Consider the following 25,105-nt stretch of genomic DNA (forward strand, 5'->3'; position numbering starts at 1 on the left):
AGCAGGGAGGAGCAGAGTGCCTGCTTTCACTTTTTGCTGGTGTAGAATTCTGGGTGGAGAGTGTCTTCTTTTAGTACTTTAAAGATGTCACCCTATCTTCTTTTGGCTTACACAGGCCTTGAGGAGAAGATTGATGTATTTCTTTTTGTCATTATTCTGTATGTGATATTCTTGTTTTCTTTCTCTGCGGTAAGATTTTTTTCTGCCTTTTAACCATTTGACTATGCTATGTGAATGATTTTTCTTTTTCTTTTTTTTCTTTTTAGGTATTTTCTTGCTTTGTGTTATTGGGGCTTTTTAATCCACGGTATGTTAACTTTCATTGATATTCTAAGTTTTGGCCATTGTCTCTTGAATATTTTTCTCTCCTGGTTTTCTTCTTTTTATGAGACTACAGATACCTATGTCTTTTTTTTAAATGCAATTTTATTGAGATATATTCACACATCATATAATCCATCAAAAGTACACTACCAATGGCTCACAGTATAATCAAAGAGTTGTGTATACGTCAATTTTAGTACATTTTCATTACTACCAAAAAAATTACAAAAATAAAAAGGAATACCCAAAACAGCCCATAACCCTCCCCCCCAACTTTTATCTATATATATATATTGTCTTTATTTTATTACTCATTTGCCCATACATTGGATCCAGAGTGTGTTATTCAAAAGGTTGTCCCAATCAAATGGTCAGGCAATAAAAGCAATGTGCTTATATTACAATCATCATCAGGAATCAAGGCTACTACAGTACAGTTCAACAGTTTTAGGTATTTACTTCTAGCTATTTTATTTCACTAGAAACTCGAAAGGAATATCTACAAAATGCATAAGAATAACCTCTGGAATGATTTTTTGAATCTATTTGAAATTTCTTTGACACTGAAATTTTATTTTGTTACATTTCTTTTCCCCATTTTGGCCAAAAAAAAGCATTCTCAAACCCATGATGCCAGAGCCAGGCTCATCTTTGGGAGTCATGTCCCAAATTTCCAGGGAGACTTAAATCCCTGGGAGTCATATCCCACATAGAGGGGAGGGTAGTGAGTTAATTTGCAGAGCTGACTAAGAGATAGTGGCAGCATCTGTGCAACGAAAGAGGTTCTCTGGGGGTGACTCTTAGGCATAGTTATAAGTAACCTTAGGTTCACTATTGGAGATATAAGCTTCATAAGGGCATGCCCCTAGATCAAGGGATTAGCTTATTAAATTGGGAGCCCATATTGCTTAAAATAATAGCAGGAATTCCCCAGGTGGGGAAGTTTAATAGTTGACATTTTACCCTAATCCCTCAAGGGGACGTTGCGAATAATTTTTTATTTCTGTCCCAAATACTCCGGGATGTACTGGGGTTATACATTAGCCTGTACCAAATAACAAGAACTCATTCCCTATTCTAGGTTTCCAACTCTAAACTAGAAGCTTCTCTGGTCACTTGGTAAATGGTTCCAAGTAGTACCCTCAAATAAGGAATATGTTGTCTACAAAATCCAAAGAGGCCAATTAGGACTTATGCCTCTTTTTTTCATTGTAGGAGGAGCAGATGCAATAACTTATCTGTCACCTTAGTGGGGATATCTAGACATGTGCCACACCATTGGACACCTAGAAATTTGGCTGAGGTGGAAGACCCCTGTATTTTTGTTGCATTTAATCCCATCCTCTGACACACAAATGTCTTACCAACAAGTCTACAGTAGTTGCTGCTTCTTGCTCATTAGATCCAATCAACATGAGATCATCAATATAATGGACAAGTGTGATGTCTTCTGGGATGGAGAAATGATCAAGATGCCTACAGACAATATTATGACATAGGGCTGGAAAACCAATATATCCCTGAGGTAGGACAATGAAGATAAACTGCTGGCCTTGGCAGGTGAATGCAAACTCCTTCTTGTTTACTATTTTTCTAGGCAGGGGCAGTTCTAGAGGCTTTCACTTGGCCTTTCCTACCATAATAGCCCTCCCTTCATGAGTCAGGAAACCAATGTGGGGATTTTGCCAGTTGCTGAGTATGTCTATTCCAATTATGCATTCTTGTTCTGGAACTGGGGAAGTAACCACAGAGTGGGTCCAGGGACCAACTGGACTAAATGTGAGATGGACCTGAGCTAAAACTCCATCCATCACCTGACCTCCATAAGCCCCTACTCTGGTGGAACAGAGTGACATTTTGGGCCTCCTGGAATTAATGCCACTTCTGAGCCAGTGTCTAACAATCCCTGGAATATCTGGTCATTTCATTTTCCCCAATGCTCAGGTATCCTGATAAAAGACCATAGGACCTCTTGGGGAAGTCTGGGAAGAAGATTAACAGCATAAATTTTGGGCAGTACTGTAATAGGGTCCTTCCCCAAGGATACCTGGCCTTCCCCTGATTCAAGGAGCTCTGGGTCTGTAAACTGTCTCAAGTCTGGGAATTGATTTAGGGGCCGTGACTATCTGTTTTTTTAATTCAAGTAAGACTTTTGTTTACTTAACCTAGAATTCTTCTGCTTATACAGATCAAACAAGAATTTAGTAGACTGCCCATCTATTTTATTTCTAGGTACTCCATGATCTACTAGCCAAGGCCCTAAGTCTCTGTGCATCAGATTATTTTGACTGCTGCTTTGAGCATGCTGTCCATTTTGTTAGCCACACCCACTTTGTCTTTGGTGATTAACTGCTGCCACGTGGCTTCTGCCAACTTGGGATCTAATTGTCTACATTGCATTTAAGGATTCCAGCTCAGTGACAGCAGTTCCCACAGTAATATCTGATCTACAGAGAAGAGTGACTACAGAGCTCTTCTGGGATGATGGGGCTAGTCTCACAAATTTATTCCTCACAGTCCTGGTAAAAGGTGTGTCCTCTGAACATCTGAGCAGATCTTCCATGATAAATCCACTCTAATATTCCAATCTCTCTAAGCCTTTGGATCCCCTCCTCTTCATTATGCTGGGGCAGCTCTGGCACTTAGATCTCAGGTAATGTCAGCCACCTTTGGATCCATGTTATATTCGGCCACCCAAACAAACTGTTAATTCCCTTTCTAACCCCTCAAGCTACAACACTGAATGTAGAATCTCTGCTTAGTGGGACCATATCAATAAATTCAGCCTGATCCTACTTTACATTCCTTCCACCATTACTCCACACCCTTAACATCCATTCCCACACATATTCCCCTGATTTCTGTCTATATAAATTGGAAAATTCATGCAGTTCTTTTGGAGAATAGCATACTTCCTCATGGGTCATAATTTGTACCTCACTCTTTGGGGCCTATTGGGATTTTAGTCTAGGTATAGGTCTTGTAGAAAAGTGGTGGTGGTGAGGGGTCATGAAAAGAATTAGAAGTATCCTTCAAGACAATTGCCTCAGAATATTCCATTGTAGTGTCATCTGGTGAAACAGGATTAATCTCTCCAGATAGAGGGGTGAGGGCTGGTTCCTCAGGGAAGGTGATTACAGTTTAGCAGGCATTGAAGGGTTAATCTCTTTAGGTGGAGGCTGGATGCCAGGCTCCTCAGGGCAGACTGGATTTGTGGGCACTGTTTCCTCAGGGCTGAACATTACAGGTATGTCTAGCAAAGACTCAGCAGAATCTAGGGTTTCAATGTCCCCACTGCCATTATTATCAATCCAGACATCTCCACTCCAATTTTCAGGATCCATTTTTTTTTTTTCCAATCAATGCCTTTACTTTAAGAACAGATACCCTATGAGGTTGAAATTTTAATTTTCTTTGTAAACCTGCTACTCACACAATGAGACTCTGAATCTGGTTTTCAGAGATCTCGCGTCTGCAGCCACAGGAAATAAGATTTTCTTTTAAGGCACACCCAGAAGCCTTTACATCTGTCATACAGCATTTAAGTTTCAAATTTGAAGCCTTCAGTTCATCTCTTTCTCTTATAACTTTATCCAATGTATCTAAGAACAACCTGCCAACATCATTATACCTCTTAATTCCACAAATCTCTATAAAGGTGTCAAAAACACTGGCACCCAGAGACTTGCCTCATACAAGAGTATGATTAGGAGAATCAATAGGTGATATTTTGCACATCTGCCTTGCCAACTCATTCCATGGGCTGTCAGTGCCTTCTTAATTATTGGAAATAGAATCATTAGTGCCTTTGAATCTAATCAGAGTAGAAAACCAGTTGTAAAAGACCATTTTAAGGTTTTGTTTCTAAGAACCAGTCCCAGTACCAAGCTATATTACTTAGGGTTCTCTAGGGAAACACAATCAGCTGGGTATATCTTTAAATGTAAGATTTTATAAAAGCGCCTCATTCAATTGTGGGGCTGCATGAGTTCAAATTCCATAGGGCAGGATGCAAGAGTCTAAACTCTGTAGGGCAGGGAGCAAACTGGCATCTCTGATGAAGGTGTTCAATGAACTTGCCAGGGGACACTGGTTAGCAAAATAAGAAGTGAAGGTTCTCTCTCTTCTCCCTTAAAGGTCTTCAACCTACTGGATCAAATCCAGCTGATTGACTTCTCACAATGTGACAGACATGCCCTTCATTGGCATAATCAGCCACAGATGCAGTCAATTGACTAATGATTTAATAAACCAGCATTCTGGTTTATTAACCAGCCACAAATGTCCTTGCAGTAGCGGTTAGGCCAGTAGTTGCTTGACCAGATACCTGGTCACCATCACCTAGCCATGTTGACACTAAACCTAACCATCAGAAAGTTAAAACACAGCAATATATGTGACTGCTGTAAGAATTTACAATCTAGGAACCTTTACAATAAGCCTTATTGAATATTCTGTACTCCTTAATCAGTGATTGCCCAGTCTCTGCCCCCATTTTATCCCCAGATAACCTATGCTCTTGAATTCAATTCTCAGCATTTGCTCATTATAGTTAGTTTATATTAGTGAGGCCTTACAATATTTGTCCCTCCATTTTTGGCTTATTTCACTCCACATAGTGGTCTCAAGTTTCATTCACCTAGTTTCATACCTCACAATTTCAGTCCCTCTTGCGGCCGTTCAATATTCTGTTGTATGTATACACCATGGTTCACTTCTCTGCTCATCCATTGATGTACCTTTAGGCCACCATCATCATTGCAAATTGTGAATAATGCTGCCATAAACATCAGTGTGCACATGTCTATTTTTGCCCCTGCTTTCAATTCTGCCAAGTATAAACTGCATAATGGGGTCACAGAATCACATGGCTGCCCTACACCCAGCCTCCTGTGGAACCATTACGCTGCTCACCAGAAGCGATGCACAATTCTACTTCCCTATCAAAAATGAATAGGTATATCCCTCTCTCCTGGCATTCTCCAGCACTTTTATCTTTCTGTTTATTTTGCAAACAGTTTTATTCACACACTATACAAGCCATCCTATGTGAACTATCAATGGCTTCCAGTATATTTACATAGTTATGCAGTCACCACCACAATTGATATGAAAACATTTCATTTTATTCTGCAAGGAAAGAAGAAAAGGAAAAAATTAAAAATAAAGAATAATAAAAAATAAAAAGGAGAGACAACTAAGTCAACAACAAGAATCCCATACCCCTCCATTATCTCCCTTTTACTGACATTTTGTTTTGGTATACTGCCTTTCTTGCAATTAATGGAAGAACATTACACTGTTATTTATAACTGTAACCCCTAGTTTGCATTGATCATGTTTTTTCCACATGCAATCCCATTTTCAACACCTTGCAATGGTGACATTCATTTGTTCTCCCTCATGTAAAAACTTCCAGATACCTATATCTTAATTGCTTCATGGTGCCCCAATTCTCTCAAATCCTTGTCCTCTTTGTTCTTTAATTCTATTTTTGTTTATACTTTTAAATGGATAACTTCTATTCATTTATATTCAAGTTCATCAATTCTTTCTTCAATTATGTTTACTCAGGTGACATGTTCATTAAAAGAATTCTTCGTTTCTATTATTGTGCTTTCCTTGCATTTATTTTTGACTCTTTTTTTAGTCTCTAACACTGTTGAAATTACACCTTTATCATGAATATTGTCCACCTTTTCCCCTAGATCCCTTAAGATGTTAATCTCAGGTATTTTAAAGTCCATGTGTGATATGTTGAATCTCTGCCTTATCTCTGAATGTGGTTTTGTTGAATGCTGTATCTCTTACAATGTTTTCCCTTGCTTCTTAGTGTATCTATAATTTTTTTTTGAATGCAGACATCAGGTTTTGAAGAATAGAAAAGACTGAGTTAATGATTGGTGTGCCTAGAAATGGTCCTGGCTCTTTTTCTGTCAGGATATCTGTGTGGCCATTGAGACAATATAGCCAGATTAGGTGAGTTTGGTTTTGTTGTTGCTTTCTTTACTTACAGTGCATGGCAGTCTTCAAATCCTTCCATTGACAGACTGCTACAATCTTGTGCTGAAAGGGTGGCTTCAGCTGCCAGAGGGTTTTTCTGAGTCTTTCTGCTCCACTCTTAACTATGTGGTGTAGAGTCTCTCATCATGCTTTCTGCCCTTCCCCAGTGGTAGATCAATGTTAGTTTTTACAGTATTCAAGTCTGATGTTAGCAGTTGGAGATGGTCTTGGTTATCATAGGCCACCCTCAGTCTTAGACAAACTATATAAGCCTAGGACTCATAAGTTGGGTATTCCAGTTTTCTAATGCTGCCATTATGCAAAACACCAGAAATGGATTGTATTCTATAAAAGGGATTTATTAAGTTACAAATTTACAGTCCTGAGGCCGTAAAAGTGTCCAAATAAGGCATCAACAATAGGGTACCTTCACTGAAGAAAGGCTGTTGGCGCCCAGAAAACCTCTGTTAGCTCAGGAGGCATGTGGCTGCAGTCTGCTTGCTCCCAGGTTGCATTTCAAAACAGCATTCTCCAAAATGTCTCTGGGCTTAGTTTCTCTGTGCAAACTGTGGGCTTGTATCTCCAAGTGTCAGCATCAGCCAGTGTCAGGGGTCCGCAACTCCAAGCCTCTCTGAGATAAGCCAACAATCATCTCGCTCTGGCCAGCATTTTTAAAGGACTCCAATAAACTAATAAGACCCAGGCTGAATGGGTGGGGCCATACCTCCATGGAAATAATCTAATCAAGAGGTCACACTCTAATCAAAGTTGTCTCTCACAGTTTGGTGAGTCACATCTGCATTGAAACATTCAATCAAAAGTTTCCTACCTAATCAGCACTGATATATCTGCTCTCATAAGATTGCATTAAAGAACATGGCATTTTGGGGGACAGAATGTATCTAAATCAGCATATTGGGCTTTTTCACTTTCCTGCCCAATATGTCCAATGGGAGCCAAACTCTGCCTTGTATCTGTGGTTGTTATTGGGTAAAATTATTTTCTGTCCTCCCCCAATGGGTAGCTGTCCTCTTTTTGGTATTGGTGAAAAATCCTGATTCCCCATATATTTTATGGCCCTTACCCAAGGGCAGAAGTTCTTAGCATCTACCCATCCCCCAGCAGTGGGTCTCTGCCTGTGCCCCGTGGTGAGAGTTTGCTGCATTCACAGGATGGCACAAGGCATTTTCCTTGTTAAAGAGAAGGGATGACCCTATCAATTAACAGTGACTGATCACCCATGAATACCTGTGTTAGAGAAGGGCTCACTCTTTCCTCCTGCTGTATTCTAGTCTTTTTTTTTTCAGCAAGTGGTAGAGGAGCTTGGGAAAGTACTTATGAGTGAATTGTAAAATTTATCACTGGGGTAGACATGGCAAATGGCCTCATTAACATAATTTCACATGAGAAACATGATGCAAAGGGAGCAAAATTTTCTTGAGTGCCAAATGAAGACTCTATTAGCAAATGAACTGTCTACTTTTAAAGTCTTAGTATATCATCTCATACACGGCATCCATCATTTGAATATTAGGCAAAGATGGTAATATCTGGGAGAGAATATACAATTGGTTATGAACAAAATATGTTGACATTAGTAAACTGAATCAGCTATAAAATATTCCCATGTTCTTTCAAACTGGTTTTGTGTTTTAAAATATGAGACATAGATTTGCCTGTGTTTTAATTCCAGCTCTAGCCCATGCTAACTCTGTGCTGAGGCCAAGTTTACTGAGGTTCGTTAACTAAGTCTCCACAAGTGCAAAATGAGAATCATAAAAGCTACTTCATATAATGATTTTCAGGAATAAATAAGGTACTAGGCATTCTACAATTTTTAGCTATGCTAATGTTTTCCTTATATTTAAATGAAGGGTTTTCAAAAGTTTGAATAATGGAGCAAATCACAAATAAAAAGGGCATAATATAGACAAAGGGATATTAAAGATACAAAACCATTTCACAGCTGTATTCTGATATGATGTGTCTGTTAAATATACCAATTGCATTTAAAACCTTGTGTATAGGGAAACAAACAAACAAACAAAATGGAGTAAGTACATGTACCCAAAGTTAATAATGAGTTTCCTGATTATGTGAAATTATTGTTTTGTTATTTTTCTTTTTTTTTTTTTTTTTTTTTTTTTTTTTCATTTTTATTGAGATTGTTCAGATACCATACAATTATCCAAAGATCCAAAGTGTACAATCACTTGCCCCTGGGTACCCTCATACAGCTGTGCATCCATCACACTTAATTTTTGTTCAATTTTTAGAAACTTTTCATTACTCCAGACAAGAAATAAAGTGAAAGATGAAAAAAGAAAAAAAGAAAAGGAAACTCTAATCCTCCCCTATCCCTAACCAACCCCCCTCAATTGTTGACTCCTAGTATTGATATAGTACGTTTGTTACTGTTTATGAAAAAATGTTGAAATACTACTAACTGTAGTATATAGTTTGTAATAGGTATATAGTTCTTTCCTATATGCCCCTCTATTATTAATTTCTAATTGTATTGTCATACATTTGTTCTGGTTCATGAAGTGATTTCTAGTATTTGTACAGTTGATCATGGACATTGCCCACCATAAAGAATCAGACAATACCACCAATGTCAAGTGTCTAACATGCCTCTCCTATGCCCCCCTCTTATCTGCATTTACCTTAGTATATCACCTTTGTTACATTAAAGGAAGCATAATACAATGATTCTATTAGTTACAGTCTCTAGTTTATGCTGATTGCATCCCTCCCCCAATGCCTCCCCATTTTTAACACCTTGCAAGGTTGACATTTGCTTGTTCTCCCTTGTAAAAGAACATATTTGTACATTTTATCACAATTGTTGAACACTCTAGATTTCACCAAGTTACACAGTCCCAGTCATTATCTTTCCTCCTTTCTTGTGGTGTCTCACGTGCTCCCCATCTTCCTCTCTCAACCGTATTCATAGTTACCTTTGTTCAGTGTACTTACATTGTTGTGCTACCATCTCCCAAAATTGTGTTCCAAACCACACACTCCTGTCTTCTATCACCCTGTAGTGCTCCCTTTAGTATTTCCTGTAGGGCAGGTGTCTTGTTCACAAAGTCTCTCATTGTCTGTTTGTCAGAAAATATTTTGAGCTCTCCCTCATATTTGAAGGACAGCTTTGCTGGATACAGGATTCTTGGTTGGTGGTTTTTCTCTTTCAGTATCTTAAACATATCACACCACTTCCTTCTTGCCTCCATGGTTTCTACTGAGAGATCCGCACATAGTCTTATTAAGCTTCCTTTGTATGTAATGGATCACTTTTCTCTTGCTGCTTTCAGGATTCTCTCTTTGTCTTTGACATTTGATAATCTGATTATTAAGTGTCTTGGCGTAGGCCTATTCATATCTCTTCTGTTTGGCGTACGCTGCGCTTCTTGGATCTGTAATTTTATGTCTTTCTTAAGAGATGGGAAATTTTCATTAATTATTTCCTCTATTATTGCTTCTGCCCCCTTTCCCCTCTCTTCTCCTTCTGGGACACCAGTGATACATATATTATTGTACTTTGTTTCATCTTTGAGTTCCCAGAGGCGTTGCTCATATTTTTTCATTCTTTTCTCCATCTGCTCCTTTGCGTGTAGGCTTTCAGGTGTTTTGTTCTCCAGTTCCTGAGTGTTTTCTTCTGCCACTTGAGATCTGCTGTTTTATGTTTCCATTGTGTCTTTCATCTCTTGTGTTGTGCCTTTCATTTCCATAGATTCTACTAGTAGGTTTTTTGAACTTTTGATTTCTGCCGTATACATGTCCAGTGCTTCCTTTACAGCCTCTATCTCTTTTGCAATATCTTCTCTAAACTTTTTGAATTTATTTAGCATTAGTTGTTTAAATTCCTGTATCTCAGTTGAAGTGTACGTTTGTTCCTTTGACTGGGCCATAACTTTGTTTTTCTTAGTGTAGGTTGTAATTTTCTGTTGTCTAGGCATGGTTTCCTTGTTTATCCAAATCAGGTTTTCCCAGACCAGAACAGAGGGAAGAAATATTCAGTATCTGGTTTCCCTGAGGGTGTGTCTTAGAAAATTGCTCCACCCTTTGATGCCTCGGGTCACTGTGCTTTTCTGCCCAGCAGGTGATGCCTGTTAGCCTATAATTCTTGACTGGTGTGAGGAGGTATGGCCGTGTTCCCCCAGGCTCTGGGGTCTGGTTCTGAATGGAAAGGGCCCCACCCCTTTCCTTCTAGAGAAGACAGAGCCCCCAGGTGGAGGTCATTAGCATTTCAATGGTCTCGCTCTCTGCTTGTGCTGTCTCCGCCCTTCCCTGAGTCACAGCCCTGGAAACTTAAAATGACTGGGGCTTTCTCCACTGAGCCGAAAAAGAAACAGATAGTCCCCTTCAGACCCAGTCAAGGCGACCCTCCGGCTCTCCCAGGTCAGTCATCACCCAAAGCCTCTCTCTGTTTTTTGGGGCTGCGTACCTGTAGTGAGCAGTTCACGCTACTGAAAGCCCCAGTTGGAGCTCAGCTGAGCTGTATTCGCTTGCTGGGAGAGAGCTTCTCTCTGGCACCACTCGGCTCCGCAGCTCAGGCTATGGGGGAGGGGGTCTCCCGACCTGGTTCCGCAGGTTTTACTTACAGATTTTATGCTGTGTTCTCGGGCATTCCTCCCAATTCAGGTTGGTGTATGATGAGTGGATGGTCTCATTTGTCCCCCCGCAGTTATTCTGGATTATTTACTAGTTGTTTCTGGTTTTTTGTAGTTGTTCCAGGGGGACTGCTTAGCTTCCACTCCTCTCTATGCCGCCATCTTGCCCCTCCTCTCCTGTTTTGTTATTTTTCATGTTTACCTAGAATATATTGATAATTTAAAATTCTATTTAAATTTTTCTTAGGAAATTCCTATTAATTAGCATTACAATTACCAGAATGTATGACTAAGTACATTGAAAAATAAGGTGAACTAGATTTATAAATGTTTTTGTGTATCCATTGTGTTCTTTTATCTACAGGCAAATGGAAAATCTCACTGTCAAGTAATGCACTTTGCCTTCATGGCAATTTGATTAATATACATGCATGTTAAAATACAAGCAAATTTTAGGATAATATAAAAAAAGGCAAAGTTATACTACAAGTGACTCTTGCTTAATTGTTCTTTGGTCATATGATAAGCTACTGAAAATTCACAGAGGTAGTGAAAATGGAATTCACCAGAGGGCAATATGAAGGTATTGAGTGCCTCAGTGGGAAATGTGCCATCAAGAAATTGGAAGTACAAAGAAAGTGGAGAAGGCCACCAATCTGGTCTCTTCCATACTTAGTTGGGAACCACCTTGGATGCTCATATTTTGGAAAACAGCATAAATTCTTTTCATCCTCAAGTCCCAATATTGTACTTTACTGCAGATTTATGGATAGAACTTCCATCCTCCAATGAAGACCCATGTAACATCAGTTTAGGGACCAATTCAGGCACAGATTGTTAAGGCAAACAGATGTTCTGCATTGCTCGGTCGGTCTGGACTTCTAATTCCTGTCTTTCCCACCCTGATCATGTCCTTCTTTGAAATCTGCTCTTTTCCTCCTCAAGCTATGCATTTTCCTGATTTATGCTAATATCAGACTCAAAGAGAATAAAAATCTTTCTGTTAAAATGCCTATTTTATGAAATCATACCCTTGATATTTCCTTATATTTTACTTTCTAAGAGACTTTTAGAAACTGGTTTTCTGTGGATCCCCTCTCTTCTGTTTTGAAACTGTTTTGAACCCCGGAAGAGCCATAGTCTTTTAACCCAATCTTAGGGTGGAATCTTTTGACTGAATGTTTCCACGGAAATGTGATTTACCCAACTGTGGGTGAGAACTCTGAATTTTTTCCATGGAGGTGCAGACCTCACCCATTCAGGGTGCATCTTGATTAGTTCACTGGACTACTTAAGAGAGCTCAAGTGCTGACAGATACTGACACTTAGAGATGGTTGGTGTTGTGCACAGAAGGATGTTTGGAGATAAGCTAAGAAATGAAGCCCAGAGTTTATTACAGAGAGATTAGGAGAGGACCCATGGATGCTTAGAGGAAATTCCCTAGAAGAAAGAAGCAAGGATTCACAGGAACTGCGAGAGAGGAGCTGAGACACAACCCAGGACCAGCAGATGCCAGCTATGTGACTTCCAGCTGACAGAGGTATTCTGGATGCCATCAGCCTTTCTTCAGTGAAGATATCCTCTTGTTGATGCCCCTGAGCATCCATAGATATTCCTTTTTCTCTACATTTATTCAAGCTTCTGCTCTGTCTGGAACACCCTATCTTTCTATCCAAATCCTTTTTTTATTTTGACACTCATTTTAACTTTTACTTTTTTTATATATTCCTGAAAAATTACTTATCTGAACTCACCAGATATGTTATAATAGAACAAATATTGTTTACTGAGTGTCTGATAAGTGCTAGGCACTCCTAAACACATTTTTTAAAAATCTTCATGAAAAATGTTGTGGAAATAATTCTATCGAGATTGTTCAAATGGGGAAACAATCGTATTTGGATAACTTCCCAAATCTTTAAACACCATAATTCTCTACTCTCTCTGATTACAAAATTTTTGTTCTTTGTATCCTGAACCCTATACTCCCTTCTTAATAATTTCTTAATAATTACTGTTTATTTCCACAAAATGATCTTGTGATGATAGGGTTCATGTGTCAACTTGGCCAGGTAATGATATCCAGGTGTCTGGTCAAGAAAGCACTGGCCTAACCTTTACTGCAAGGACATTTGTGGCTGGTTAACAAACCATTTATTAAATCATCAGTCAATTGACTGCACCTGTGACTCATTACATCAATGAAGGGTGTATCTTCCACAATGAGAGGATTCAGTCAGCTGGATTTAATCCAATCAGTTGAAGACTTTTAAGGAGAAGGAGAGAGAACCCTCATTTCTTTTTTGTCTAGCCAGCATCTCCTGATGAGTTTAATGAACACCTTAATCGGAGTTGCCAGTTCGTTGCTTGAGTTATGGAATTTGGACTCATGCATCCTGCCCTACAGAATACGGACTAGTGCATCCCCACAGTGGTGTAAGATACTTTTATAAAATCTTATATTTACAGATACCTCTTGTTAGTCTGTTTCCCTAGACCCTAACTAATATAGATCTAACCCATCAACTCATAACAAGTAAATCTCTCCCTGTATGCTATCACAGTAAGCCACTCTTTTGTTTGGTACGTAGTGTTAAGATCCCTCTCCAATGGCATTATAATTACTTGATGACAGTGATTCTGCTCTATAATATTTCCCATCCAGAACATTTGGAGCAGTGGAGGGAAGTGCCCATGGTGGAATCCCAATGAAAAAGAAAATAATGAAGTAAATAGTACAGTCTGTCTAGATAATATTTGAGGGGAAATGCTTCACATACACAAGTTTGATAAAGACAGTACAGTAAGGGGAACTCTGAGGGAAAGAGAAAAATGCTCTGTGTGTGTGTGTGTGTGTGTGTGTGTGTGTAGCAAGTGTGGAGGTCCTGATAGTGGACTTTATTTGTGCTCATTCAGCTTATCTAGCTGAGGCATCATCTCAATGCAGTAGGCAATTGTGACTATATTTGAAAATTATTTAATCCCATCATGTTCAATATACAACTATTCATCCATTCATTTGTCATCTATTCATTTATTCAATCATTTATCCGTGGACCGTTTGTCTACTCATTCATTCATTGTGTAAGTCATACATTCCATTCATAATCCTTCTTTCCATTTCTTTATTCTTCTACCATCTATCCACCCATATGCTCATTTATTCATAAAAAAAGTTCACAAATTAGCTGAAAATACCAGAATATGCTAGGCATTCAGAGGAAAATGACTTTTTTTTTTTAATGCTGCTCAATGGTTAAATAAATACTAGTTTTTTTATTTTTAGATTTTGTTTCATACCTGTCCATCATTCAGATCATTTGGTCCTTCATTGTCTTTTTCCTCATATTTAGCTTGAACCTCATATCTACTTGAACCATGATCTGTGAATATACATGGAGACTGTACATTTTTATGAAACTATTCAGCATTGGAAATGAAAAATTAACAAAAACATATCACATGGGAGGTGGGGCAAGATGGCGGCATAGAGAGGAATGGAAGCTAAGTAGTCCCCCTGGAACAACTACAAAAAACCAGAAACAACTAGTAAATAATCCAGAATAACTGCGGGGGGACAAACGAGACCATCCGCTCATCATACACCAACCTGAATTAGGAGGAATGCCCGAGAACACAGCATAAAATCTGTAAGTAAAACCTGTGGATCCAAGTCGTGAAACCCCCTCCCCCATAGCCTGAGCTGCAAAGCCTTGTGGTGCCAGAGAGAAGCTCTCTCCCAGCAAGCAAATATAGCTTAGCTGAGCTCCAACTGGACTTTTAAGTAGTGAGTGTGAACTGTTCACTACAGGTACGCATCCCCAAAAAACAGATAGAGGCTTTGGGTGACGACTGACCTTGGAGAGGCGGAGGGTCGGTTGGACTGGGTCTGAAGGGGACTATCTGTTTCTTTTTCGGCTCAGTGGAGAAAGCCCCAGTCATATTCAGTTTCCAGGGCTGTGACTTAGGGAAGGGTGGAGACAGCACAAGCAGAGAGAGAGACCATTGAAATGCTAATGACCTCCACCTGAGGGGTCTGTCTTCTCTAGCAGGAAAGGGGTGGGGCCCTTTCCATTCAGAACCAGACCCCAGAGCCTGGGGGAACACGGCCACACCTCCTCACACCAGTCAAGAATTATAGGCTAACAGGCGTCACCTGCTGAGCAGAAAAGCACAGTGACCCGAGGCATCAAAGGGTGGAGCAATTTTCTAAGACACACCCTCAGGGAAACCAGATACTGAATATTTCTTCCCTCTGGGACCTGAGCCTGTTCTGGTCTGGGAAAACCTGATTTGGATAACCAAGGAAACCATGCCTAGACAACAGAAAATTACAACCTACACTAAGAAAAATAAAGTTATGACCTAGTCAAAGGAACAAACATACACTTCAACTGAGATACAGGAATTTAAACTAACGCTAAATCAAATCAAAAAGTTTAGAGAAGATATTGCAAAAGAGATAGAGGCTGTAAAGGAAACACTGGGCATATATACGGCAGAAATCAAAAGTTCAAAAAAACAACTAGTAGAATCTATGGAAATGAAAGGCACAACACAAGAGATGAAAGACACAATGGAAACATACAACAGCAGATCTCAAGAGGCAGAAGCAAACACTCAGGAACTGGAGAACAAAACACCTGAAAGCCTACACGCAAAGGAGCAGATGGAGAAAAGAATGAAAAAATATGAGCAACGTCTCTGGGAGCTCAAGGATGAAACAAAGTACAATAATGTACGTATCATTGGTGTCCCAGAAGGAGAAGAGAAGGGAAAGGGGGCAGAAGCAATAACAGAGGAAATAATTAATGAAAATTTTCCATCTCTTATGAAAGACATAAAATTACAGATCCAAGAAGCGCAGCATACTCCAAACAGAAGAGATCTGAATAGGCCTACGCCAAGACACTTAATAATCAGATTATCAAATGTCACAGACAAAGAGAGAATCCTAAAAGCAGCAAGAGAAAAGTGATCCATTACATACAAAGGAAGCTTAATAAGACTATGTGCGGATATCTCAGCAGAAACCATGGAGGCAAGAAGGAAGCGGTGTGATATATTTAAGATAATGAAAGAGAAAAACCACCAACCAAGAATCCTATATCCAGCAAAGCTGTCCTTCAAATATGAGGGAGAGCTCAAAATATTTTCTGACAAACGGACAATGAGAGACTTTGTGAACAAGACACCTGTCCTACAGGAAATACTAAAGGGAGCACTACAGGGTGATAGAAGACAGGAGTGCGTGGTTTGGAACACAATTTTGGGAGATGGTAGCACAACAATGTAAGTACACTGAACAAAGGTAACTATGAATATGGATGAGAGAGGAAGGTGGGGAGCATGTGAGACACCACAAGAAAGGAGGAAAGATAAAGAATGGGACTGTGTAACTTGGTGAAATCTAGAGTATTCAACAATTGTGATAAAATGTACAAATATGTTGTTTTACGAGGGAGAACAAGCAAATGTCAACCTTGCAAGGTGTTAAAAATGGGGAGGCATTGGGGGAGGGATGCAATCAGCATAAACTAGAGACTGTAACTAATAGAATCATTGTATCATGCTTCCTTTAATGTAACAAAGGTGATATACCAAGGTGAATGCAGATAAGAGGGGGAGATAGGGGAGGCATGTTAGACACTTGACATTGGTGGTATTGTCTGATTCTTTATTCTACTTTGATTTAAGGTTATTTTTCCTTTTGCTGCTTCCTAGCTGTCATTTTTTTTTTTTCCTCTTTGTTTTGCCTCTCTACCTTCTTTGACTCTCCCTCCTGCCTTGTGGAAGAAATGTAGATGGCCTTATGTAGATAGTGGTGAAGGTGGTGAACACGTAAATGTATGACTATGCAGAGAACCATTGATTATTTACCTGGGATGGAATGTATGGTGAGTGAACAAAACCATATTAAAAAAAAAAATGGGTTGATGACAAAACCTCGAGGACAATATACTGAGTGAAATAAGCCAGACAGATAAGGACAATTATGGCAGAGTCTCACTGATAGGAATTAATTATAATATGTAAACCCATAGACATGAAATATAAGGTACCAAGATATAGGACGAGGTTTAAGAATGAGGAGCGGTTGCTTAGTATGAGCAGAAGTTCAACTAGGATGAACTTAAATGTTTAGAAATGAACAGGGGTGTTGGTAGCAAGATGTGAGAATAACTAACAGTGCCGAATGGTGTGTGAATGAAGTGGAAAGGGGAAGCTCAGAGTCATATATGTCACCAGAAGGAAAGTTGGAGGTCAAAAGATGGGAAAGTATAAAACTGAATCCTATGGTGGGCAATGTCCATGATCAACTGTACAAATACTAGAAATCGCTTCCATGAACCAGAACAAATGTATGACAATACAATTAGAAGTTAATAATAGAGGGGCATATAGGGAAGAACTATATACCTATTACAAACTATGTACTACAGTTAGTAGTATTTCAACATTTTTTCATAAACAGTAACAAATGTACTATATCAATACTAGGAGTCAACAATTGAGGGGGGTTTGTTAGGGATAGGGGAGGATTAGAGTTTCCTTTTCTTTTTTTCTTTTTTCATCTTTCACTTTATTTCTTTTCTGGAGTAATGAAAAGTTTCTAAAAATTGAACAAAAATTAAGTGTCTGAGGGTACCCAGGGGCAAGTGATTGTACACTTTGGATCTTTGGATAATTGTATGGTATCTGAACAATCTCAATAAAAATGAAAAAAAAAACCACATCACATGTATTAATTCTCCAAGTATCTTGACTGAATGATGTCATGCACAAAGGAATATGTACTATACAAAAGAACAAAACTGGAAGAGTAATCTGTTATATTAGAAGTTAGAACAGAGATTAATTTCGGGACTAGGATAATGGGGCACTAGTTCAGGTTATTGATACCTTGATTATGTTGCCTTTGAGAAAATTCATTCTGCTATATATCTAAGAGCTGTGTACTTTCCTTTATGTATGTTATACTTCAATGAATAGAGATCAAAATCTTAAAATCCCTCCTAGAATGGGTAAGGTTCATTTGAAAAAAATGATTCATGCTTATGCACCATTAACTTGTGTCTTATCAATAAACATGCTTAATTAACATCTCTATGTATATGAATCATCAGAAGAAAATATACCATAATTCTTGGGTACATTAATTTTCAGGGCGCACCTTGCCACATGTCATGTCATCAGAAATCAGGAAATTCTACTTTATGTGAACATAGCAGATGTCAAGTTGCCTGTAGCTATAACCTAATTCTTCATAATCTATAGCCATAGTGTGCAACTTGTAACATTAGAAATAATTTTCCCAATTTTCTTCTCAGAGCTGAAATTGCCAACTTCTTTTTCCAGGCCATAGATCTGGGGATGCCAGGGAAGTTACCATATCCTATTTTTTTCAGAAGTTCAACTCCAGAGATGAAACGAGAGGAGGGAATAAAGTTGAGCCATAGAAGAAGCTCCCTGCAGTGAGGTGAAAGGAGCAGGTAGAGAAGCCTTGCTTCTGCCTGTGGAGGAGCTGATGTTCAGGATGTGGAGATGATGTGCCTGTGTAGAAGATGATCAGGGAGAATGTAACAGAGTATGCAGGAGTCTCGGGGAGACCAAGACAACGAGGTTGGTGGTGACATCACAGCATGATAAAAGGAAGAGAATGACAGCTCACAGCTTCAAAGGAAGGTAATTTTAGCTTCACATAAGTCCAAATTCAGTGTCAGGGGGAGGTGAAAGAGTGTCTTGAACCCTCAGTTGCATGAGCCCTGTACAAGCTGCAGATGCAGGTGATGACTCATTACTGTGTCCTAGAGCCCAGGGTGTCCCCTGGTAGCATCACCGTCACTGCTGAGAGCAGGCAGACGTTTGTTCCTCCAAAATTAAACACAAAAGAGATTTGAGCTTGGGAGTCTCCCTCAGAGATTGATTTCCTCTGAGACAAGAGTTTATGTAGTGGTTTGAAAACTATGCAGAAGATAAGCAGAGTTCAAATTTATCATAAATGAATAGCAATAGGGAGATTCAACAGAGTTTGCTTATAAAACTCTTTACATTCCAGAGATGAGACTGCTAAATAAGCCAGTCACATTAAAAACTTTACGTGTAGAAATAACTTTGAGACCAGTAAGATCATGTACCAAAAGTAAATTAAGTTTATCCTTCTCCCAGAAAAACATTATGTTTTTTATATTCATATTTAATCAGTCAGTAAGTATTTTTAATTTGAAAGTATGCTCAATATATGGTTCAAAATATGTAAGTTAAAAAGTACCACAAGTTCCTTTGTGTTATGATTAAGTACATTGAAAAATAAGGTGATTAAGATTTTAAAATTTTTTGCGTGTCATTTTTGTTTTTATACTCTGCTTTAATATGGCAAAATCTCAGTATAAAGCCATGTATATTCAGTTGACTAGTATGTGTAAATTTGAATAATGAAATTACGTATTAGAATAGCAAATATGAGAATAATTGTAAAGCAGGCAAAGTGTATAAAATATAATTTTATTAGAAAGCATATAAAGCACAGAATGTAATATTTTTGAAGTGTGAAATCCAAGAAGACTTTTTTTTACCAATATACTAAAAATATTTATAATTTTCTGAAATGGGAACATATACTCTGAAGCAGAAAATATGCTGTTGGGAGTAATTATTTCCATTATAAAGAATTTGGAAAACCTTATAACAGAAGAGTAAAAATGAATATGACTCTAAAGGAGTTGATCATTATGCAATAATAACATTTTTCAAAATTCCCTCTTCATTTATCCTAGGTGAATGACCAAGTTGTGAAAATTCAGGTATTTGGTGGAATGGGAGTTCTGATGGTGATGGTTGCACACATAGTGCATATAATTAATGCTCTTGAATTGTACACATAATGTGGTTAAAATGAGGCATTTTTTTGTTTTATATTATATATATATATAGAAAGAACACAAAATACCTCCTTTTAACCACATCATGTGTACTATATATATATATATAAAATACACGTTACCACAATAAAAAATAAACAAAATTAAGAAAAGGCAAACATAAATCAATTATTTCATGATTCTAGCCTCCAGAACTGTGAGAGGATAAATTTCTGTAGTTTCATTCCCAAAACAAACAAACAAGCCAACAGAAAAGAAGCAGACAGACAGAGAATGGAAGAAGACAACCAATCTGGTCTGTTAGACATTTATTTGGGAACCCAGCTTGTGTCCACCAAATTTTAACACCCCTCCCCCTGCCATATCAATTTCTTTTTCAGGTCCCAGAGTTGTGTGTATAGTGTAATTCTGGGGAGAATTTCCCTCTTTCACTGTGGCCCCAAGTAGCCATTTGTCAAATATCTGGATCAGGCACAGCCTTGACTTAATGCATCTAGATGTTCTGCATTGCTCAGCTGGCCTGAACTCCAAATTCCTGTTTTACCCCTTTCTGTCTCTTTTGTTTTATTTCTTACTGAAACTTGCCTTTTCTATCCTGTCCTCTTGTATATCATGCCTTTCTGCTAAATTGCCTACTTTATGAGATAATAGCTTTATCTTTCTTTAAATTTACTTTATAAGAGATTTAAGAAATACCCTTTTTGTGCATCACCCTTTCTCTGAATTTTCTTCCCTCCCCTCGGTGCTTTCACCTATTCTAAGCTCTAGTCCCTCAAAATTGGAATGCCTAATTTAAGAATTACTGTATGACCTCTCTCCCAATTCTTGCAACTACCATAGACACAAGATCCTCAGGCTTGCTCTGTGTTCCCTTCTCTGGTGTGCTGGGCACTTGAGTATATTGTTCACTGAAAAGCATAGTAAAGAAAACAAGCTAGGCTGAAGACCCATCAATGCAGCCAAAAATCTTTCCATGGAAAAGGAATGGGTTGACATGTTATTTGACTACTTGCGTGCCTCTAAGCCAAAAACAATCTAGAGCATCCTACCTCAATTTCTGAATTTCTAAGACATTTGTTGACATCTAATATAAAAGGAAATCAAGAGATACTCTTCTTGTCACTCATGAGATATATTGCTATAATAAACTAATTGCACTTCATCCTCCTCAAGTCAGCTACCCAATACATTGGAGATATTTTCTCAAGGTCCTCCTCACAGCTGCTTTCACCTCATTGTTTTTCAGGTTATAGATGAGAGGATTCATTAAGGGAGTCAACACACTATACTGTACAGAGAATATCAAATTGAATGCTGGGCCCAAGACTGGCATTAGATAACAAAGAGAGGCTGAACCACAGAACAGGAGCACTACAATGAGGTGGGAGGAGCAGTGGAGAAGGCTTTGCTCTACCTGAGGAGGAGCTGATGCTCAGGGTGGTGGAGACAATAGGAATGTAGGAATACAAAATTAAGAAGCAGGTTCCTATTCCATGCAGCATACTGGAGCAGAGTAAGACTATAAAATTGGTGGAAACATCAGAACAGGAAAGAGGGAAGAGAGAGGGCAGATCACAGCAGTAGTGGGGGATGGTCTTATCACCACAGAAGTCCAACTTCATAGCTAGAAGGATGTTGATGAATGCATCCAGAAGGCCCAGTCCCCAGGGCACCCACACCAGCCTATTACAGAGCTGGTTGCTCATCATCTGTCCATAGAACAGGGGGTGGCAGATGGCAACATAGTGGTCATAGGACATCACTGAGAGCAGGAAGACTTCCATGCCCCCAGAGTGAAACACAAAGAAGACCTGATCCAGGCAGCTTGTAACAGAGATGGTTTTCCTCTCAGAAAGAAGATTCTCCAGCAGCCTTGGCACTGTGGCAGAAGAGAAGCAAAAATCCAGGAAGGAGCGGTGACTCAGGAAGAAGTACATGGGGGTGTGGAAGTTAGAATCTGCCCTGACAACCAGCAGCATCAACAGGTTCCCCATCAGGGTCAAGATGTAAATTCCCAGGAACAGCACAAAGAGCAGAGCCTGGACATGGGAGTCAGCAGAGAGTCCAAGGAGGATGAACTCGAGGTTGATGCTGTGGTTCCCCATGTCCATTGAAAGAGGCTGCTCCCTAGAAATAAAAATATGGACAAACCTGAAACCTCTTTTGCCCACACCCCATTACCAGATAGTTGAGGATCCTCTTAACCAACTTAGAATTCCTATATGTTCTCATTGATTACTTTGAATTCTTTTTCCTGTGCTGCTATCAACGCATGACTGATAATTTATCTCAGAGACTGGTGAACATATTTATAAATATTCTCAATCTGGACTATGACTAGTAATCTCTTTTTTATCTGTAACTGTACTGAGGAATATTGCCTACACTGTGTACATTCTAGTGGGCTTCCTAGAGGGGATATCCCAAAACTTGTCTTCTCCTCTTTGTTAGTTAGATGTTTACTCCCATTCATAACCCAGTCATGATGATACTATTTTGATGATATTGTTTTGCCTTCTGTTAGCTTTTCCATAGGGGACTTACACATAAATTGTCCATTTCATCTTCGGAATAATACTGAAGTATGTAAACAGTGTGTACGTACATGTGTGTGTGTGTGTGTGTGTGTGTATTTGAGTATTATTTTGTATTTTATTTGGAGATTGGGATAGAAGAAAAAAGGCAGAATCTTTTTGCATGCATTTTTCTATGGAGAAAATTGCATATAAGATGTTATATAACTTTTCTAAATTGACAATTTCAATGTGTAAGATTTGACTCCATTATATAGGACTGAAGACAAAAGGTCATGTTACCACTAAGTGACTTCCAATCCAGTCTTGGTCCTTCATGTCCTCTATCATCTGACATCTATTCACTTTCGTGATTGTCCAGACACTGCCCTAGGGAGGGCCTTAATGCTGAGGGCAGACTAGTGTTCTTCAGGTCACCACATGTGCTTATTATTCTCTTTCCCTTTTCTCAAGCTTGTGCTCCACATGGAATGCCCTATCTTTCCATCTAAATCTTATTTGTATTTTAGCTCTCACCAAAATTTCAACTTCTTTCTGAGAATTTTCTCTGTGACATCCTTTTCTGAATATACTCTTATGTGTAATAATTGGACAGCTATTATTCAGTGATTGCCTGCTATGTGATTGACCTTCCTCAACACTGATATTTTTAATCCCCAAAACGAAATAGACACAAATCACTGCACTGAGATTTTTCAAATACAAAAACAGAAGTTTTGGGGCATCTTACTAACTGTTCACCACCATTGTTCACACTCTCACCTCTCTGATTTCAGGAATGTGTTATTTCTATCCTGGCCCAGTATCTTTCTATTAAGGATTTCTTGGGCATTCTTGCTTCTTTCCAGTCTGATCTAATCTATCTGCTCATAATAACTAAGCCTTTTCTCTGTATGATATCAGATGACTCAGTCTCTTATTCAGGTATCTAGTGTAGCCTTTGTGTACTGTGTTTATTTTCCCCCCTTCCATGACATTATAATCTCTCAATGGGAGTGATTGTGCTCTATAATATTTTGCATCCAGTACACTTGCCCCAGTGAAGGAAATTGCATATAGTGAAATTCCTGTGAGTATTTGCTGAAGAAAAGAAAATAGTTAGGTTAATAGAACAGACTGAGGGGTTAATATTTTGGGGGAAAGCCTCCAAATCCACAAATTTGAGAAAGACTGAACACTAAGGATAAATGGAAAGTGAAGGCAAAGAAACAGTGTGTGTGGATTGGGAGGGAGGGTGTCTGAATTTTGCATTTATGGAGGGCTAGTGAGTGGATTTTACTTATGTACCTACCATCAACTACCAGATCCTTGTACCCAAGGAGTCATCCCACACCCACTAGTCAACTTTTGCCTATACTAGAAGAGTGTCTAAACCCATAGTAGTGATCTACCACCACCACACAATGCATGTGTCACCAACCATTTATCCTTTGTTCATTTGTCTATTCATCTATTCATTATTGTATTAGTTTGGATTTGCTAGGGAAACAGAACCAACAGGAGATATCTGTAAATACGAGATTTTATAAAAGTATCTCACGCAACTGTGGGGTTGCATGAGTTCAAATTCCATAGGGCAGGATGCATGAGTACAAATCCTATAAGGTTTGTTGCAAGCTGACAACTCCAATGAAGGTCTTTGATGAACTCTCCAGGAGGGGCCGGTTAGCTGGAGAAAAAAAGTTTTCCATCATCTCCCTTAAAACCTTCAACTGATGGGGTTAAATCCAGCTGATTGTATTTTCTCTTTGTGAAAGAGAGAAAATTTACAATACCCCACTTCCAAGTGCCAAAATCTATATTAATTGCCTATGGCTTCTGTACCAAATTATCACAAATTTATTCTCTGACACTTCTGGAGCCTAAAATTCCAAACACTGTTTCACTAGACTAAAGTTTCCATTTTAGCAGGGCTCGTTCCTGCAGGAAGCTCTGGGAAAGCATCCATTCCTTTGCATTTTCCGCCTTCTGGAGGTCACCTGTATTCCTTTGCTTGTGGCCTCTTCCTCCATCTTCAAGGAACATCACTCTAATCTCTGACACACACCCATCTCTCTCTCCTGTGTTGCAATCTCCCTCTTTTCTTCTTATAAGGCACTTGTGTTACATTTAGGACCTACCTATATAATCCAAGATAATCTCCCCATCTCTAGATCCTTAACTTAATCACATCTGTAAAGTTCCTTTTGACACATAAAGTAACATTCTTGGGTTTCAGGAACTAGAAACTGCATACTTTATGGGCCATTATTCTACCTAGCACAGGTGTTTACCCATTGAATTTAATTTAAGTATTTATATGTGTGACAATTGGGGTTATGTGTCAACTTGGCCATGTAATGGTGCCCAGGTGTTTGGTCAAGGAAGCACTGGCCTAAATTTTACTATAAGGGCATTTTATAGACTTAAATCATCAGTAAGTCGATTGCATCTGTGGCTGATTACATCCACAAGCAATTGGGGAGATTGCCTTCAGCAGTGAGAGACATTTCATCCAATCAGTTGAAGATTTTAAAAGGAGAAGAAATGACTTTAGCAGTCAGAAGAGACAGTTTCCATCTCTACTTCAGCTGGGCAGCTTCTCCTGGGGGAATTCATTGAAAACCTTCATTGGAGTTTCCAGCTTGCAGCCTGCCCTATGGAATTTGGACTCATGTATCCTTATAGTTGCATGAGACAGTCTTACAAAATTGTTATTTCCTACCAGTTCTGTTACCCTAGAGAACCCTGGTTAATACAAAGTGA

The 25,105-nt window shown here is 38.9% G+C and overlaps 1 pseudogene; it reads right to left on the reverse strand.

Annotated features, from left to right (window-relative positions):
- Positions 1-21,003: 21,003 nt before the first annotated feature.
- On the reverse strand, positions 21,004-21,931 carry LOC119542803 (annotated as a pseudogene).
- Positions 21,932-25,105: the final 3,174 nt, after the last annotated feature.

Source organism: Choloepus didactylus, chromosome 8 (genome assembly GCF_015220235.1).
Source record: "Choloepus didactylus isolate mChoDid1 chromosome 8, mChoDid1.pri, whole genome shotgun sequence".
In the NCBI taxonomy this organism is placed as follows: domain Eukaryota; kingdom Metazoa; phylum Chordata; class Mammalia; order Pilosa; family Megalonychidae; genus Choloepus; species Choloepus didactylus.